The sequence below is a fragment of the Tauraco erythrolophus genome, chromosome 4 (assembly GCF_009769465.1).
Source record: "Tauraco erythrolophus isolate bTauEry1 chromosome 4, bTauEry1.pri, whole genome shotgun sequence".
NCBI classification, from domain to species: Eukaryota; Metazoa; Chordata; class Aves; order Musophagiformes; family Musophagidae; genus Tauraco; species Tauraco erythrolophus.
The window spans coordinates 57,488,918-57,509,450 of NC_141468.1; the positions used below are offsets into that span (position 1 = coordinate 57,488,918).

Consider the following 20,533-nt stretch of genomic DNA (forward strand, 5'->3'; position numbering starts at 1 on the left):
AGCTATGGTATCACGACGAACATATTAATATAATTTGTTCTAAGTAAAACAAGAATCAAATGCTGATTTTCTTTATTGTCTTTGGTAATCTTTATTGTCTTTGGTAATCAACAATAAGTATTTCTGAAAACAAAATTAACTGATTTTGTTTGTCTGCTTTTTAGTAGTTTGTCTTTCTATAACTGTTATGGAGCAAAGAAAGTTATTCTCTTCCAATGCTGTTGTTGTTGTAAAGCTTTGGTGAAGAACAGGATCACATTCTGTCTTTGCAAAAAGAATTCATACACCAACTTAAATTTCTAGGCGATTCTATGTAAAACTTTGAATGGATTTGTTTCCTGCCTCCTTTCAACTGTTTACTTTATTAGTATTTAAAAAAAAACCAAACACCAAAGTAAAAAAAACCAAACAAACAACAAACAAACAATCAAAAAAACACCAAAACCCCCACCTTTCTAAACAGCAGTTGAAATATTTATGAAAAATTCTTAAGAAACCATTGGCCATTGGTCTACTGGGCCTTTCAGAAACTTTCCCATGCTAACTGATATTTCAATCGCAACTTTCATGTTTCTGTATTTCATTATAGAACTGGCTCTCTGAACTTCTTTTAGAGATTTTCTCAGTTTCTGTCCTCATGAACAACATTTAAACTCTGGACAGCTGGATTCTTCAGCATTTGAAAGAACAGTAGCATGTTTATAAGTAGTAGACATACAAACACTTCAGAGATCGTTAGCAATCTAGAGTCTGGATATAATCTCAATCTACATCGTCCCATCTCCTCTAGTAGTAGTCAATGAGTCCTCTCAGTTGCTGATTAAACTGTGCCCTATCACCAAATGGAGACATAGGTCTGAGAAATAGGAGTTTTTTGAGGCACTCAAATTTTCAGTACTATTTTTTCCTCAGAGATCCAAGAAAGATTTTTATAATCATCAAAGGGCAATAAGAAAAACTTCTATAGATATGTCAGTGATAAAAAGAGATCTAGAGAAAACATGGGCCCCCTCCAGAAGGAAATGGGGGACCTGGCTACCCAGGATATGGAGAAGGCTGAGGTTCTCAATGACTTCTTTGCCTCAGTCTTCACTGGCAAGAGTTCCAGCTGCACGCCCCAAGACACAGAAGGCAAAGGCAGGGACTGGGAAAATGAAGAACCGCCCACTGTAGGAGGAGATCAGCTTCGAGACCATCTATCTAAAGAACCTGAAGGTGGACAAGTCCATGGGACCTGATGAGGTGCATCCGCGGGTCCTGAGGGAACTGGCAGATGAAGTTGCTAAGCCACTATCCATCATATTTCAGAAATTTTGGCAATCTGGCGAAGTTCCCAATGACTGGAAAAGGGGAAACATAGCCCCCATCTTTAAAAAGGGAAAAAAAGAAGACCCAGGGAACTACAGGCCAGTCAGTCTCACCTCTGTGCCTGGCAATATCATGGAGCAGATCCTCCTGGCGACTATGCTAAGGCACATAGAAAATAAGGAGGTGATTGGTGACAGCCAACATGGCTTCACTAAGGCCAAATCGTGCCTGACTAATCTGGTGGCCTTCTATGATGAGGTTATAGCATTGATAGATAAGGGAAGAGCAACTGACATCATCTACCTGGACTTGTCCAAAGCATTTGATACTGTCCCACATGACATCCTTGTCTCTAAACTGGAAAGACATGGTTTTGATGGATGGACCACTTGATGGATAAGGAATTGGCTGGATGGTGGCACTCAAAGAGTTGCGGTCAAGGGTTCAATGTCCAAGTGGAGGCCAGTGACGAGTGGTATTCCTTAGGGATCAGTACTGGCGCCAGTGCTATTTAACATCTTTGTTGGTGACATGGACAGTGGGATTGAGTGCACCCTCAGCAAGTTTGCAGATGACATCAAGCTGTGTGGTGTTGTGGACACGCTGGAGGGAAGGGATGCCATCCAGAGGGACCTTGACAGGCTGGAGAGGTGGGCCTGTGAGAACCTCATGAAGCTCAACAAGGCCAAGTGTCAGGTCCTGCACGTGGGTCGGGGCAATCCCAAGCACAAGTACAGGCTGGGCGGAGAATGGATTGAGAGCAGCCCTGAGGAAAAGGACTTGGGAGTGCTGGTGGATGAGAAGCTCAACATGAGCCGGCAATGTGCGCATGCAGCCCAGAAAGCCAACCATATCCTGGGCTGTATCAAAAGAAGTGTGGCCAGCAGGTCGAGTGAGGTGATTCTGCCCCTCTACTCTGCTCTCGTGATACCCCACCCGGAATACTGCGTTCAGCTCTGGAGCCCCCAACACAAGAAGGACATGGAGCTGCTGGAGCGAGTCCAGAGGAGGAACACAAAGATGTTCTGAGGGCTGGAGCACCTCTGCTATGAAGACAGGCTGAGAGAGTTGGGGCTGTTCAGCCTGGAGAAGAGAAGGCTCTGGGGTGATCTTATTGCAGCCTTCCAGTACTTAAAGGGGGCCTTTTTACAAGGGCATGTAGTGATAGGACAAGAGGCAACGGATTTAAACCAAAAGAGAGTAGATTTAGATTAGATATAAGGAAGAAATTTTTTTTTACAATGAGCGTGGTGAGGCACTGGAACAGGTTGCCCAGAGAAGTTGTAGATGCCCCATCCCCGGAAGTGTTCAAGGCCAGGTTGGATGAGGCTTTGGGCAACCTGGTGTACTGGAGGGTTTCCCTGCCCATGGCAGGGGAAGTGGAACTAGATGATCTTTGAGGTCCCTTCCAACCCTAACCATACTATGATTCTATGATTTGTTTCTTGGTGCATTTCTGTATTTTCTATTTATTTGTGAGAAAAAAAAATCAAGCTAATAGCAGCAAATTCATACCTAAATGCAGACTTGACAAACTGTATTTTTTAGTGTGACAAAATGTTCTTCATCCTCCTTTTAGGTGCACAAAATGCACTGCAGTGGACAAAATACTATGTTGCTGTAACGGCTTCCATACTAAATTAAGTTTGAAATAACATCAATTGTTCTCCATAGAGATGGCTGTACTAATGTTGAGTCTTGTGAAAACATCCATCTTTCAGCCACACAGCATTCACTCCTGATTGACTCTTACAGGATGTATACACATGGACCCTGCAAAACTGCTCACCAGCAGTGAAATTTCAGATGAAACAATATGCATGGCTATGAGCTGCCCACTTCTGGATTGTCATAGTCTTCTCTTTCTGAAATGCCTTGTCAGCTGACTGCAAGCAAAAGCTCAGAAGACTCAACTAAAATTCAAGTCTCCTTTTTACCAAGGCAAATCATTCCAGTATTGCACGGCAGCTTGGTAAAGCTGGCTATGGAACTTGAAGAAATTACTGTTGCAGGTGTCTGTCACAGTTTCTCTTAGAAATTGTCATGTCTGTAGCAAAGATAGCAGAGCAAGGTGTATGTTCACATTTCAGCAGTTCAAGTTTCCAGGCTAGTACAGCTGCTTAAAGCACTGTTGCACGTGTGTTTGCACAAATTTATGGGCACACATATACATTTTCTTCTTCCATCTTGGCTGTGCAATGGAAGCCTGTAGCAGAGAGGTCAGGTAAAGCACTGGGAATGCCAGCATCTTAAAACACTGCCCCTTAATCTGCCAAGCACATCTGACAGGACTCTCACAATGGCTGTGTCATAGGTACTGTTTCACGACATACAGGAACAGAGTGCCCTGTCGGTTAGTCTGGTCTGTATGCGATGGACAAAACTTAATTCATAGTTAGCTTACTCCTGAAGTAGATAAATCAGGATGCCATTTTTCATGCCTTCAGCAGGAAGAATGTGATTTTTTTTTTGCCTTAACAAGGAGGGAATTGGACTCTCCATTATAGGGTTAGTAGGTGACTGGTACTTTAATCTCAGCACTGGATTAACACAGGCAGTATATAGCATTCCTGCAGAAAACTCTACACATGTCCTATGCTCTTGTACCTTCTTGTGTACCTGAGGATACGGTTGCCGGTCTCTCTGCTAGACTTGACATGTGCCTTGTGGGACAGACCAGCTGTTGGCAATGGCCATTCCTGCCTTTGGCCATGGTTCAAAGCACAACAAGTTCTGGCTCAGACGAAAGCAGGTCCTGTGGTTTTTTACCCCTCCCATCCGCACCTCTGAGGCAGAAATGGAGGGTGGGTGGGAAAAGGCCATTTGTAGTTTTGACTTACAGCTCACCCAGGATAAGCCGTGTGCCTTAGATCTACTTAAAGCACAGCCAACGGTACTGTTTGGTTGCTTGGCGCTCTTGAAACCGAAAGCTGGTTATTAACAAAACCCCAAACCTCTTTGTTTCGGCCAGGTGCAGCCTGTTGTAGAAAAATCTTGAAGTGACCCTGCGCACAGCCCAGAACCTGTGCAAAAGGAGCAGTAGCGGAGCCACAGCCAACGATGCAGGAAGGTGAAAACACACGTTGTTTTCAGAGACGCCCAGCCTCGGGCAGGCTTTCAGAGGCGCCAGAGAGGCTCCAGCGCAGCCGCTGTGGCGGGAAGCGGAGGGAGAACGGGAGGGAGAACGGGAGGGAGAACAGGAAGGGCGGGCAGGGAGGGCGAGCCGCCCGCTCTCGCCCTGTCCCCGGCCCCCGCGCCCGGCCCCGCCACAGCGCCCCCTGGCAGCGGCGGCTGCAGCGCGCCCCTCGGCCCGGGCGCGTTACCGCGGAAAACCGTCCGCCACCGCCCGCCAAGGGGCGGAGCCTCCCGCTCATTTAAATAGCCCGGCGGCTCATTTGCATGCTGCCAAGATGGCCGGCCCTGCGATTGGCCGGCTCCGAGGCAGCCCCCACCGCCGGCCCCTGTGCCCGCGGAGGGGGCGGGGCCAGCCGAGAGAGGGGAGGGGACACGCGAATTATTTGCATAACGGCCCGGCGCGTGCGACGGCGGGAGGCGGTGTTGGTGCCGGGAGCGGGTTCCGATTTTGAATCTACGGCGGCAGCACCGGGAAGGCGGGAGCAGCGGCGGCCGCCGAGCCCTGAGGCAGGAACTGCTGCGGGACGCAGGTACCGCACGACCCGTTCGGGGCGCGAGCGGCCGGGCCGCGGCAGCGCTCTGTGCGGAACGCTGCCCCGCGCGGCGGCGGCGGCGGCGGCGGCGGCGGCAATGCGCATGCTCCGGGGCTGCAGCTTTGCACACGCGCCGCTGCGCGCACCCGCGCTCGCTCAGCAGCGCCGCGCAGCTACGCGCGCGCTGCATGGGAGCACGTGACCCGGCTCCAGTGCAGGCGGCAGCGCGCATGCGCGTTGCCGTTTTCGCGCGGAGGTGGCGGCAGGGGGGGAGCGGGGCGCGGGGAGGCCCTTTTCTCCGCCCCCGACGCGTGGAGGGGACCCCGCGGCGGCCGCTGCGGATCACAGGTAGGTCTGGCGCGGGGCAGGGCACAGCTGGGGCGCGCTGCTGGCTGCTGAAGGTGTAGGGAGCCGGGCAGCGGCAGGCAGTCGCCTGGTGGCGTTGTCTTGGGCGCTGGTGAGGTGAGGTGGCGACGCCTCCAGCACCGCGCCAGGCGGGTGTTTGGGTGGGGCAGCGGCGCAGCCAGCTGCTTGGCACTTCGAGAGCGTTTCCTTGTTCTTTGTGCGAACTGGGGATAGCGTGACCTGGGTGGTGCTGCGTGCAGCCGGTTGGTATCCTCACAAACACAGTGGGTGTTGATGTCGAGTGTTGCAGTGGACGGGCTGTGGAAGCAACGAGAGGAAAACTTGTTTTTCTTGTTACCGCACTCAATAGTGTGCTGCTGAACTTCAGATTAAACGATGCGAAGTGTACGGGCATGCTGATTTATTAGAAATTGTGGTGTTGCAGTGGGGAAAAAAAAAAAGGTCTACTCGTGCCATATTTATGTGATGTCATCAGTAAACAGGGCCAGAGTGGCTACTCTAGGTTGTTGTAGAGGGCCCCATCAAACAAAATGGCAAAAGTTAATGGTTTAAGTAGAATATTAATTTAAAGAAGGTACAGTCGAACTTCTAATTTTCTTTTAACTTAAGCATTTAAAATATTGAAACTGTATTCATGGTTAAGCGTTTCACATTTTACTCCTGATGTGACAGCGGGCTCTGTTAGAGGCGTAGCATTGTCCTCCTGCATTTTTTTCTTTTAACAGGTATATATCTTTCTTATTAGATCTTCTAAACTTTAACATATACCTGCATTAAAATATTTTGTTGCGTAATAGTGATCTTGAAATAAATCTATGTATTGTAATGTCAGTGTGACTCTTACCTCAGACAGACTTGGATGGAAAAATTGGATGGAATTGTTGATGGAAAGTATTAAGCTAAAATAAAGGGGTAAACAGCTCAGTTGTTGTAGGCAACAGTCGATGAGCTTAAAACTGCAGCCTTCATGCAGTCACAGAAGAATAACACTTGTACATCTAGACAGCATATTTAACATGCTAATTGGCGGAAGTAAGTATGTTAAATACGTTTAGCCAATATCCCATATGATACAAGTAAATACGATATTGTTATGAATAAATTTATTGGAATTTGCACCTGCAAGATCAGGATATTCTACAAGCATGCTGTTTGGCTCTCTTTTGCAAGTTAGAGTATATTTTGGTCCATTTTCTGTTATACCGGTTCGATCTAGTTACACTTACTACAGTTATTAATATTCACTTTAGGATTTTAAAAATAAAAATGTGAAGAACGTGCTTAACTTCTGCTTAAATCCAAAATTACATATATTATATATTACATAATATAATGTATTATATAATATATTATATTATTATATATTAAATATGAACACTGCACAAACAGCAGATATCAGTGTAAGAAAAAGTATGTTTTTCTGATGAGATACTGGTTTGTGCAGTCCTAAAGAAAGGTATGAAGGAGAGTATTACCTCGAATATTAAGAATTCTTTGGAGAAAAAAAAAGAAACAAGCCACAAAACCCATTACTATTTGATATGTGATCTTGCATAGGTAATTTCTCAGTTTTCAGATCTCTGAAATGGAGCTAATGGTAGTTGTCAGACCCATCATAAAATGAATTCGCTAATGATTGCATGAGGACTTGTGCAATTCATGAAACACAGCAACTACACACAGTATTTCTTTCTGAAGTTTGGCAGTTATCATCTTATTTTTATGCTCCAGAAGTATCAAATCAAGTTCCTATGTACATATAATCCAGAAAATAATTGTACTAATAATTTTGGATAGTAATACATTTTTTTGATAAATGTCAAATAATTAAAATACAGAAAAATTGTTTTGTCATTGTTTATAAGTAACTGCTCATTTTGTGTTCTCTTGAGATTCCATGAAAAAGATCTTTGTGTTCTCATTGTTATGTTGTTAGTTTAATAGACTTACTACGTTGCTTGGAGTGAAGGACTTTCTGTCAGCCTTAACCTTGCTACCGAGTGTAGCAGTGCGGAACTGATGCTTCCTGTGATAATGTGGAGCAGTGTTGTATTTTGCTGTATGAATTAATTTAACAAGACTGTCTTGAATCTTGTGTAGGTTTGAAACTGATCTAACAGAATTGATTCATAGAAGGATACAATAATTACATACATCAATTGAAATAGTCATTTTGGTGCTCTCATTGAGGAACCTCTTAATTCTCATTTCCTAGCCATTAGGAAGTCTTTTCAAGAAGATGCTAACGCCAATAGATATTCATACATGCCATACTCTGCCACATTTGATGATAACCTCCTGCTTTAGCTTGTATTCTTACGCCCATTTCACATATTTAGAAGATCAGCACTAACTGTAGTATGTTAGTTTTCCTGCAAAGGCTCCTTTAGTAATGCTTCCATTTGGGGCATAAAGACAGGAAGTGTGCTATAACATAGACATACACTTTCCTCCCAGCATGGGAGATGATCTTTCTAGCCAAGAGACTGAAAAACCTATGGATAAAAATAGTTTAATTTTAATTACTTGATTTTACAGAATCTGTTGCAAACAGCAACAGTTTACATGTTAAACAGTTTTTAAAATCATTTTTTATTAACTGATTCCTAATTAGTAACTAAATCCTCATTTTCATTGTGGTTGGTTGATTGTTATTTTTGGGAGAAGGCATTTTTTCTGTTACAAACAGACGATACTTCCACAGTGACAAGTTCTTGACAAAACTGATGCTCTATTTTCTTTCTAAAACAAGAAAACAATAAAATTTCTCCCTATCTAGATGTTTTTAATAGTATAATCATTGATTAGGCTTATCTGGGCTTATTGTCAGAAATTATATTTATGCCAAAAACCTCAAGATTATTCATGAAATGTAGATAGTAAGACCAAAAGATACTTTACCACTATCTTGCTCTTGCTTAAATAGTTTGCCATTCAAATCTGTTTTTTCCATTTGCTCTCCCCCTGGTGTTTTTCTGTATTGTGGGCTAGTTATATGTGTCTATTATGAGTTTATTTTGAAAATGACTGCAGTGACATAGATGTACATCACAGTTTTCATCAGGGACATTAGATAAGGAAAATAAGTTGCAAGTTATAAAACTATTATGATATGTGAATGTGGGGGTTTTGTTCGTGTTTTTTTTTTTTCTTCAATATATTTTTATATAATATTTTATCTTAAATGCAGTGAAATCTAAGGTTATTAATATTTTTCAGTTAGATCTGTGGCTGGACTCTTTGCTTCTCTTCAGTATGTGACATTACTTTGAGAGATTTACCTACACATACGAAACAATTGGGAACTCATAAACTGACCAACACAAATGGTGCTTTCATGAATATATTATTATATATTAAATATATATGGTATTTTGGTTATACTCATTGCGCTGTGTGCTGTACTGTATGAAAAAATACTCTCCTGTTTCTACCATACTGTAAGAAACTGTTCATCAAGCAGCAATGACTTACCCAAATACAAGATAGAGATTACGATAGGGTTGTTGTGTGGGGCAACAAAAAAACTTGACTCTTTTTTTTTTTTTTAACAGCACATTAAAAAGCAGAGAGAAAGTTAGGTTGTTCTCTCAAATGATCTCTGTAATTGACTATTCTTGTTAAGTTGGACAGTTACAGAATGTCTTAATCTCTAAATAAAGTTTAGATATGAATTGGGTAATACTTCATATTTAAAATTCCTGTAGCTCAGTCTTGTTTTGAATATTAAAGCCTAGTGGCTGATCCCAAAGAAGGTAACTGTAAACTCTTCTAGCTTTGAGATTTTCAGTCAGGAGGATTTGGAGTATAGATTTTGTCAGCCTTTGAGTTCTGGTTATCTTTTTAAAAGCAAAATTTTGCATGATGTTGTGGGATCTTAATTTTCATTTGCCTGAAGAGATTTTGTGTGTAATTTCTAATGTGTTTAGCTGTCTTACCTTTTTTGTTTGTGTGGGATTTTTTGTTACTTTTTTTCCCCTGCCTATTTCTGTAGCGATTGGGGTCAGAAAATCTTTGAGTTTGTATGTAGAATGTTTAAGTCTCTGGAAGCATCTGATCATTAAAGTTCATTATTAGCCTACAGATCAGACTACAAAAGTGAGTGTGATCAATTTTAGAGATATAAAGTACTGATATTAGTTATCCAGAAACTGAATCTGCAGAATGCATTAGAATTTTTTTAGAATTATAAAGATTGAACTAAACCAATACGTTCTCTAGCTTTTCAGAGTGTAAACAATTGAATTATGATTCAGAAATGAGAGTGTATTTTGTCTAGTTGCGGTTTTTCTTTTTGATGTTTTACTTTAGTTGCATATTCTGGTTTTAGCTAATATTCTAGTTCTTATCTCTGTTCTGTCTTGCCTATTTATGGGCATACATAGCTGCAAAAAAAATCAGAAAGTTGAGAGCACAATTTCGGCTATGCTTGAGTTTTATGTGGCTTTGTGTTTTATGTTTTCATTTGAGGTTATGTTAGTATTAAAAAACAGAATGTTGTTAATGAAAAATAAACGCCTGCATGAAACTTAAAAAATGGATTAATAAAGTTATTAAATGGCACTTAGGAATGCCAATTATAAGACAAATATGTTTAACTAGTATAAATTATCTTTTTTTGATTACGCAGAAAATTGCAAAACCAGGTATGTGATGAAAATGTTTAATTGTGCCACAGGCCTACAAGTTTTAACAGAAATCTGCTCAGTTCTAGTATAGTAGTCCAATTTTATATGATCGTTGTTGATCATATAAGTGTCCTTAGTAATTCTTGAGAGACTTGTTGATTTTCAGTAGATTTGACAGAAAAGTAAGCATCAAAAATAATTAATTCCTGCAAATTTTGTGAAAACAAGCATCGGGGGTGAGGAGAGGCTACCATTGTCTCCAGTGAGAGAACTTGGAAGTTACCTGTTGTTTTGGGGGAATAGCTTGCGGTCAGTCAGGACATAGGTATTGTCTGTCAAAGTGGTATGGAGGCTGTCACATCAACACGCAGGTTAGGACGAGACGTGTACTTGCACCCGCTTGCCCAGTGTGGTAAGACACCACTGATAACCTGAGGTTATCTGATAAGAAGTAGCAAGACAATACTTATAAATCTGCAGGAAATGTGATTTCAGTAGTTCCATTGCTCACTCGTTATCTTGTTTAGTACCACTGATGTATACTCTTTAAAATTGCCAATGTAGGTAAGTCCGTGTTGTCCCCTATTACTCCTCCTGCCCCCCCCCCCCCCCCCCCCCCCCCCCCCCTTTTTTTTCCAGTAATTACTCCTTGGTGGTGTATCTGAAGGCATAATAGTGACTATGTGGTATTAAATAAATGCCTGATGCTCATTTTCCATCATATCCCTGCGGAGGAATGTATACACTATGTATATTGTATAAACACCCTTTATGTTCCTTTGGGATTTATGAGTAACTTTTTTTTTTTTTAAAAAAAAGGCAGCTATGACACTTAAGATGCTTTATTTTGAGCTGTGTATGTTATAAATGACTAAAAACTGTACGCATGAGTTACCAGCTCTTATTTCTTCCAGGAACAAACATCGGCTTATGTAAGATCTTAGTAAATTAGATGGCTGTGTGCAAAGTGGTTTTTTGGAATAATTTATTTTCTAAGATATTTAGGTAAATTAATAGAGCTTGTATGCTCTGTATGACTTGGATATTTTTAATACAGGAAAAATGTTTTTCTCTTCTAAATCCAACTTCTGAAAATGCACGTTTTATAAATGATATGACTGTGGGTATGTCAGCTAGCTGTTAAAATAACCTGTATATTTGCTCCATCATTTTGTGCTGTCCTAAGCATTATCCTCCATTTCACAATAGTGTATAGAAATGTTATGGTAAAAAAAAAAAGAAGGAAAAATAACAACAACAACAAAAAAACCAACCACAAAAAACAACAACAACAACAAACTTGACATGAAAGAAAGTTCCTTCTACCTTTGCCTCCAACTTTTTGCAATTTCCAGAAGGTTATTTTAAAAAGACGTTGCATTCTAGGGCTTTTTTTAAGTCTTTCAAAATGTGTTTAGTGGCAAACTAGCACATAAACGTGCATATTTGCTGACTTCAGTCAATATGTTGAAAATTTCCTTCATTGCTCTTACCATCAAGTGCCTTACAATTATGGGAAGACTTCAAATGTTATGCAGACTTTGACTTTCTGGGCTCTAGTATTCCTTGTCTCATGATCAACATGGGCTCTTTCTTTTCCCGAATAGTTTAAGTAGTTTTTATCTGTGAAGTTCTTGCCGTCCTAAGTGAGAGTTGAGATGTTTCTTGAAGTCCACCTACTGGCCTGTGTGAATATGGGAATAAAGGAGGGTTTCAGTAGATGGTCTATTGAAACTTCAATTCAGATGAACACAAACAGTAGCAGTCTCTCATGAATTTCATCAGTGTAATAACTGTTTTGTTTCCACTTAAATTTAACTAACATAAAAAAAAAAAGGCAAAAAGAAAACAAAAGAAGAGGGTAAATGAGAAAAGTGGATGAGATGTGATTCGTACGCGAGGAGATGTGGATGATATGTAGCAGATTCGTTTTGCTCTAATTACATGCTTAGAAACCAATTATTTATGCTTTGGCTGCTTTTTTACTGCCCTTGTAATATGAAACCCTGTCCGAAAGTCCAGAATTTTGTGCCTCCCCTTGATGCTTCAGCGTAGGAGCCCTAGTATCAAGTCTGACTCTATGTAATCATATTTAAGAGGTGTGAGGGGGATGATATTACTTATATAGGGCAACAATTAGAGAAATGACAGGGTACCATTGCCTTGAGTTTCTTGTTTGATGTTCATGAGAAGGTTGGAAAATGGAAGCTCTGCTTTAAAATTTAACTTATGACTAGAATAATTGAACTTGCTGAGACAATACTCCAGTGTGTTGGCAAGTCATCAAAATAGGGCAGAGTTGAGGTTGTTTAGCGTTTTTGTTATGTATTTAAGAGAAATCTAGACATAACAGGTTAAGTTTAAATTCCATTCTGAATTTTTTAAAAATGCTTAATTTTCTTATTTATTTTTGATTTTTAGAGAACCCGTATAGATGTCACCCTAAGTAGCAGTAAGAAATTGTAGTCTTACACTAATATAGGAATTCCACATTAGTGTAGGTTCACTTTCATATTTCCTGGACCAAAGCATTCTCAGATGAGTTATTTCACTTCTAATCTTGTGTTTAATTAAATGTCAAGTTTTATTTTAGAATTAGTTTGGTTAATATTTTTTAATATATTAACACACCTCTGTATGTTAACTGAAGTATATTGAAGTGAACTCTTGAGTAAATGCGTACAGTTTCTTACCATTCAGCTGGACTGCTTGCAACTGAGCACCTGTATTAACGTATCAATACCTATGTGTGTTCCTGAAGCTTTCTGGCAAGGTAAGACATTGACTACAGCAACTGGAGTGTGACATGGGTTCTGTTTTCTCTGGCTCAGTGGAAGTGTTCTCTGAAATTTTTTTTTTACCAAGTAGGTAAAAAAGGCCTTTTACCAAGGCCTATTCAAACCTATTTAGGTCGCTGAGTTTCCAAATATTGAGCTCCAAGACTGAATATGTTAGAGAATGCAGTGTTGTGAGTGCAGCTCTTGGGTTCTGGTTTAGAACCTCCCTAGGTTTTTGTTGAACTTTTAGGAATGGAGGTCAGAATTCTGCCTTTGATGTAGGAATTTTGTAGGTGTGCTAAACATAGAATTTTATTCTATATCAACCATCATAACTGTGGAAATCAAGGTATGTGTGTATTTGTCATATAAATGAAATACTAAGTTCAAATTTTGAAGTGTTACCAATTACTGTAAATCCGTGTAAGCTGAAGGTGTACTATGTCACAAGTTCAGAGTAAGCAACATGGAGTTATAACTGGCTAATAGAAAATGTTTCTTTTGAATTTGTTGTAAACTTGATTTTTGATTTAGTAATAGGTCTTGGTGGAGAAAAGCTTCAGTGCAGTGGGTAATTTTAAATTAATTGTAATGAAGTTGTTCTCCAGTCTTCACAAATTTGTTTTGAGAGACTTATCTTTTGGACATTTGAACTTCAAATGTAGTGTAGTTTAGTCCTCTGAATCTGTACAGTATTATCAAAGATGATGATAATCACCGTAGCTGTTTACATGTACGTGGCATGTGCTTTTTCTTGTGTTGTGAATCATGGTTTTCCTTTTATACTTGTATTAACCAGATGGTGTATTTCAACGTTTTTAAAGTTTGAAATTCTAACTGTTGTGCTGATGAGTGCATCAAACAACTACTGCTGGCATGATTAATCAGTCCTGAAATAACTAGCTACAGCTGGCAACAGACTTGCGCAGTTATATAAGTTTAGACATTTTCATAAAAAGTACATGGAGGGCATGTTCTCCCACTTTCTGGGAAGGCTTACCATGCTAATTTTGCATCACAAAGAAGATTTTTTGGTAAAAGGTTAGGAATAATTCAACATTAATTTCCTTTAGGATCACCCCATGTGCACTTGCAGTTATTTTGTTTTAAAATAGCTGTATTTGGATTTTGTGGAAGTGGTGTACATGAGGAAGTGAGGTAGATATAGAGGAGATCCCTCTTGAACTGATCCACAGTTGCCTGGACAAGAGTGCGTGATTGGCATTAATGAACAAATATTAAAGAGCAACCTGTATTAACTGCTTGCTTTAAAATTGTGTGTTTGACAACCTTTCTGTCCCCGCTATAGATTCCCATACCAATTCTTTAGGAACAAACTACTCAGTATCGTTACAACAAAATTCTAGCAAAATTGCCGAAGGGATTCTGGATATGTCTCTTTTTTGAAAAACTTAACATACTGCATCATTTATAAAGAATTAGAAACTTGATTTCTGTGGGCACTGAAGTTCTGGAGTGTTCCTGGGTTTTTTGCTAGCTTCCTTATTTATAAAGTGAACTTCCTTTTTCCCTCAAGTAATATTACACAATATTTCAAAATAGATGGTGCTGTAAAAAGGTATAGATCAGTTTCTTAAGCTTTTTTTTTTTTTAAGACTGAAATGAGGCTACTCTTGAAAAGTATTGCCTAATGTTAGGCAGTTCTGTGCCTGAGCTGGCGCTGTAGCTGTTAATATGCGACATGGATTCTGAACTGCCTGGAGTCGGGAGGGATTTGAGGTATGCGATACAAATCCTGGATCACAGACCTAGCAGGGCTGTATCTCAGTGGTTTTTGGTTTATTTTAGTTTTCTCTTTGCCAGTGGTACTCCGACTAGCTGCAATGTTGCAGCCGTGCATTAACCATTTCCTGCCTGTCAGAGGAACCATTCCCCTGGCCCCCCTCTGTGCGGTTTGTTGCGGTGTGGCAAAGAGGGAGGTGCTTTGCTGTGTAAACGTTTTATCCCTGCTGAGTTGTCACTGAGTGGCTGCTCTGGAGTGCACATTGCAGCCATCTTAGTCACATTTTCAGTGCAGCTGAGACAGTGCAGTTCCAAAATGGCTGTCGAAGTGCTCCTCATTGCAGCAGTTTAGCTTGGCTGTATGCAAATGAGCAGAGCTGTTGGCATCACATGCTCCAGACCTTAGAGGTAAGCAACAGCTCTGCTTTGCTGAGAAACAATTTCAAACTTGGTTTAGGCAAAATTAACTAATTCGAAGCTGTATAAAACATCTTAAAATGTTTTCCTTTTTTTGTTAACAGGAAGGTGTTCATTGGTGGTGTAGTTTTTGTGTTTGTGTTTTGTTTTCCCTCCCCTCTCACTGAATTAATTCATAGACCTCGTATCTTTTTTCCATTACAGGGTAGATTGGGTGGGGCAGGAGAGGCCAAAGGTCATACCCATATGTTTTGCTAATCAGATTACTTCATTTCGGCTTACTTCATTGCCAGGCCAGAAGAGCTCTCACTTTATGCTGCCTGCTCTCAAAAGCTTGCCTGATGTTTTAACGAAAACATAAAATAAACTCTTTATAAGATTCGTTAAATTTTTGTAACCAAGTTAGATTTAGATTTGATTATCATATTTTCAAGATGTAACTTTTTCCAGTGGTGGAGAAGAACTAAAAAACCTGCATAAATACACTGGAATAGCAATGATTATGTAAATTGTAACTAATTTGCAGATAGCAGTTATTTGCTACTTGAGAATAACACTACTATAAATTCTGCAGAACTACAAATGATAGAATGAAAATTTCAAGGTAGATTATTCTTTTATTTCTTTTGTGTAAATTACTTGAAATCTGAGTTTCAAAGTGCTAGTGGTTTCACATGGCCTAGTCTTTTCCTGTGTATATTACTGGTTGATGGCCTAGCTATCTGTCATCCTTAACACTCATTAAAAAGTTGATAGTTGATAGGTGTCAGTGTTCAGGGATGAGAAGGTGGGAGAAAAGCAGTCCTCATCTTTTTTTCTATTGGGGAGAAGGAGAACAGAAAAGGAGGAGGATGAAGATGTTTTTCTTTGTAACTCACTCATTTTCTTGTTTTGTGTCTGTCTCAAATATCTACTTAAGGTCTTTACGGGATCTTAAGCTGGATATGAGTTAAAAATAATTTGAGAGTAATTAAATAGCGAGTTACTTGAAGTTCTCCAGAAACACATTGGGAGCAGCAGAAGAGCTGGATAACTTATCAGGATGTAGCTCGTAGTGTTTTCCTGTCTGAAGTTGAATTTGGTGCTCAGGATGTGAAAGTACTAACCGCCTAAAAGGTTAGTCCGGCCTCAATATTTTTGTACATTAATTTGGTGCTTTTAGCATACTCTATAATAAAGCACTTGGTGATTCTATTAGTTTTTAAATATCTGTTCCTCTAAATGATCCTTATAGTTAATGGCAATACACTGTTTATAAAGAAACAAAGTATTCTGGGCAGATAGTACATATCAGGTTCTTGGGAGATGTGGCTTCTCCATGTTTACCTTGTACATTTGGTATGAAGAAATAAAAAAAAAAATCAGTAAAATACAAGATTTTAAGTGCAGGTTGATTGCTGACTTCAGCTAACTGTAAATTTAAGTAATTGGTCATAGGATTTGCCTGCTTTGGGATAAAAGATCAGTGATGGGAATAATGCAAATGTGTGGTTACAGGTGATGATGAAATGCAGGTAGATAGGTAGGTTCATGACTTGTTTTATTCCTAGAGGAATTTTGTTTAGTGGATTTGATTTAAGGCAGATTTTAGTTCATAGTAGGTTTCTTTGAATGGGTAAGAGTGAAGATCCTCAGAACATTTGGGCGCTGTCGTTTGACTTCTCAGACATTTTAATTCTATTGAAATGCATTTACCTTGATAAAATGTGAAGTTTTTTCATACACTCACCTCATCTAATGAATGCAGATTAATAATGTAGTCAGATTTCATTCTTCCCAACCTCCAAACGATAATCTTTATGGTTTTCTGCAAATACTCGGAGTCAAGTCATCCTGACCCCAGTCTTATAAATGATTACTGAGGTTTGTGTTCGTGTGGGTTTTAGTCAGTTGTTGTTGATTAATTCCAGATGTTGATTAATAACTCATATTGTTCAAAGCAAGCAGAAATAATTCATTCTCTATAGTAAGTTCACCGAACTCCTACTTTGTGATCATTGAAGGGCGTGAAATTTTGTGTCTAAAACATACTTTACCATTTACATCCGGTGCTGGTTTTGTTATTTTTTTGTTTTGGGGTTTTTTTGTAGTGTGGTGTTTGTAGTTTTTTGTGGTGATTTTTTTTTTTTCCCCCAAAGAAGCATATGAAAATGTTATATAACAGCAGGCATATAACAACTGTCAAGTGCTATTGGTTCTGTTGGTTTTGAGTTTTTTTTGTTAACCCCCTCTTTAATAGGAACATGAAAAGGAAAAGTAGCGTATTTTTTGGCATTCACTGTAAGGAGTGGTTCTTCACATGTATTACATTTGAGTAAAATATTGTACATTCACACCATGTCTTTCATACAGTCCTTTTTGTGCTTTTTTTGTCGCCTGTGTTTTTTTCTGTGAGCTGAGTAAGCTTTCTCCCATTTTACCGAAAAGTCACGGAGAGGTTACGAGAGCTCAGAGGAAAGCTTTTTGTCTCAGTGTCTTTCCTTCCCTTTGGTTTTGGTTTATTTGGCTCTTTAACAGTCTCGTTCTTGGAAGTGCTGTACAAAATGACTGACCCAGCAGGGAGCTGTAACGTTCTGTTGTAGTGAGCTGGGTGGGTGGTTTGCATTTTTGGAGGTTGGGTTTGGTTTGTTTTTTTGGTTAGTTTTCTTTTTTCTTTCCTAAAGTGGGTGTTGGAATGCATAAAGTATGGTAGGTTTTGAAACCTGTGTTACATATGGAACTCATCCCTGTTTCCAGAAGTCCAAGTACACTGTAATGTCTGCTGTACAGCAGTACTGGTAGCTGACAGCATGATCTCTTCTCTGTTCCCTCCCATGGTGTTAATAGTTTGTTCTTCAGGAGTCAAAAAGAACATGGAGAAACACCCGTTTACCTGCATGGGAAGAAGGCACTTCAGAGGATGCTAAAAACATATAAAATATGCTTTTATTAAATACATTAGACGTTCATGATTTGAATTAGAAATAGTTGTGTATAATGCATTGACTTCAACTGAATTGATCGCTATACATTTTTAATGTGACATAGATTGTCAGACTTTGCTCAGTGTTCTTATGTCTGCATTTTCTCTGCTTCTGAACATTCTGACAATTAATTAGCTTTGTACTGCTGATAGGTAAACCTGAAGGATAGGCTTTCAGAAGTAAATAAATTGCTGTTAGAGTAGCAATCTCAAATACATGTGACTTTCAAAGAGAAATACACAACAATAGTTTACTCTGAAGGAGTGTATAGGTTCACATTTTTTTCAATTCATTTTATTGCAAATGGTGTATTTGATTGTAAGAAAATTATTCAATTTTATTTTCATTTGTGCTTCAAGTATTTGGATTGTTTTCATTACTAAATCACACTTGCTTGGAACCATTCTAACATGGCTTGATTATTTTTTATGTTCCTCTTAAAACTCAGAATTGTCTCAATTTGCACAGCTGCTGCTTCTATTTTAGTAGATATTTTGGGAGCAAACAATTTCAGGCAGGATTCGAAACAAAGTGGAATGGACTGCTGAATTACCACAATACTGTTTAATGCATGCAAATCACATTCAAACAGCCGATGTACTTGGTTCTTTAGGTAGTAGAAATAAATTATTATCAACCACTTAGAACTGTTCTGAATCTTAAATACTTAATCGCATTATAACTGAATGAACAGTTAAATTGGACCTTTATGTTTAGCTGTAAACTTTACTGTTTTTTCTCAATGTAGTGTCTTGGAAGGAATTATGAGTAAGGCAAATGTTAATGCATCGTCTTGATTTGCAGGTTCAGATCTGTCAGCTTTTCAGTATTTGTTTAGAAAATGCAAAATTCTTCATGTAAATTTGTGAGCAACCTGTTTTTTTTCCTACAGTTGAATAGGAGTCAAAATAATTATTTTCCCTTTATAAAAGAAAGGGAATGCAACATTAGACTCTACTGCTGCCTGGAAGTTACCTGTTTTAGACACTCACGTCCATTTTCTACAGTAGAAAAGCTGATGCACCTATTGTCAGCACACACATACATCCCCCCCTCCATCTACACCTTTCCTGCCTTCCCTGCTCCTTCAGTTGGTATAGGCTTCTGCTGTAAAGTGTCTTGAAATAAACTACACTGGCTAAGGTAATGGGTTGATAGACTGTTCTCCATTTCAGAAATTAACATCATTTTCTGTGCCGTTCAAAGACCAATGTGAGAAAGACTTGGGAACTACCGAATTTCTGGCTGACTTACGTGAATAATTTGTTCTGGTCCATAGAATCACTGAGTCATAGAATGGTTTGGGTTCAAAGGGACCTTAAAGATCATCTAGTTCCAACCCCCCTGCCATGGGTAGGGAAACCCTCCACTACACCAGGTAGCCCAAAGCCTCATCCAACCTGGCCTTGAACACTTCCAGGGATGGGGCATCCACAGCCTCTCTGGGCAACCTGTTTCAGTGCCTCACCACCCTCTGAGTGAAAAATTTCTTCCTTATATTCAATCTAAATCTGCCCTCTTTCAGTTTGAATCCATTGCCCCTTGTCCTATCACTACACGCCCTTGTAAAAAGTCCCACTCCAGCTTTCCTGTAGGCCCCCTTTAAGTACTGGAAGGCTCCTCTAAGATCACCCTGGAGCCTTCTCTTCTCCAGGCTGAACAACCCCAACTCTCTCAGCTGGTCTTCACAGGAGAGGTGCTCCAGCCCTCTAATGATCTTTGTGTTCCTCCTTTGGACTTGCTCCAGCAGCTCCATGTCCTTCTTATGTTGAGTGCCTCCAGAGCTGGATGCAGTATTCCAAGCGGGGTCTCACGAGAGCAGAGTAGAGGGGCAGAATCGCCTCCCTCGACCTGCTGGCCACGCTTCTGTGGAAGCATGGTTGGCTTTCTGGGCTGCAAGCACGTATTGCCGGCTCATGTTGAGCTTCTCATCAACCAACATCCCCAAGTTTCATGCTTGGGAAAAGAGAGGAAGTAGGAGGGGAAGGTGGTGTTTTGGCCTCTGTGTGTGTTGCCTACAGAAGGCCCAGGACCTTTCATTTTCTTTTGCTGTTTGGTGGGATTTTTTCCTTTTGTTTTTTTTCTCCTTTTTTTTTTTTCCCCCCACATTGAGCTACTTGAAACAGATTTTTTTTTTTTTTTTTTAGACAAACTTTGTCATTGCAATGGTTTCATGTCTAAAATTGTGTCCGAACTAGGCAGATCGTTCTATGACAGCCTTTTCTGTACCTTTCTATTCTAAAATGAATCAACTGAGATTTAAAGTTTGAGGATGTTGTCTGTGGTACGCACCAACTAAAACCATACAGCTAACACTAATTATTTTGAACGCAACTGGCCTTATTACTTTGGACTCTAACATGGTCTTTAAGGTTGCTTCTGATGAGAGACAATAAAATGGCGCGCATGTTGAAGGAAGAGTCCTGTTAACTGGCTTTGAGAAGGCAAAGTCATAAAAGCTTTTGGGTGTTTCCTGACTGGGTGCTAAACGTGGGAAAGGCTGGCAGACGTTCTGTCTTTTTCTGTAGCAGCAATCACTGGAGAATATAACTGAGTATGTGATTGATTTTCTCCCAGGTTAGACTCCCGCATTAAAAAAAAAAAAAAAACAAACCAAAAAAACCCCCACACAACCACCAACCCCCCCCCAACATTCACCCCAA

The 20,533-nt window shown here is 39.9% G+C and overlaps 1 protein-coding gene across 3 annotated transcripts in view; it reads left to right on the forward strand.

The window, feature by feature from the left end:
• The first annotated feature begins 4,861 nt into the window (after positions 1 to 4,861).
• ATF7IP (activating transcription factor 7 interacting protein) overlaps positions 4,862 to 20,533 on the forward strand; it is a 105,944-nt gene continuing 90,272 nt past the window's right edge. Inside the window, exon 1 of one of the 3 annotated variants that reach the window (XM_086610991.1) lies at positions 4,862 to 4,973. The gene's annotated coding sequence lies outside the window, so the exon portion shown is untranslated. Of the gene's footprint in view, positions 4,974 to 5,270; positions 5,325 to 14,696; positions 14,899 to 20,533 lie in introns of those variants that run through there. The other 2 variants (XM_086610998.1, XM_086610993.1) reach the window with 2 other exon arrangements.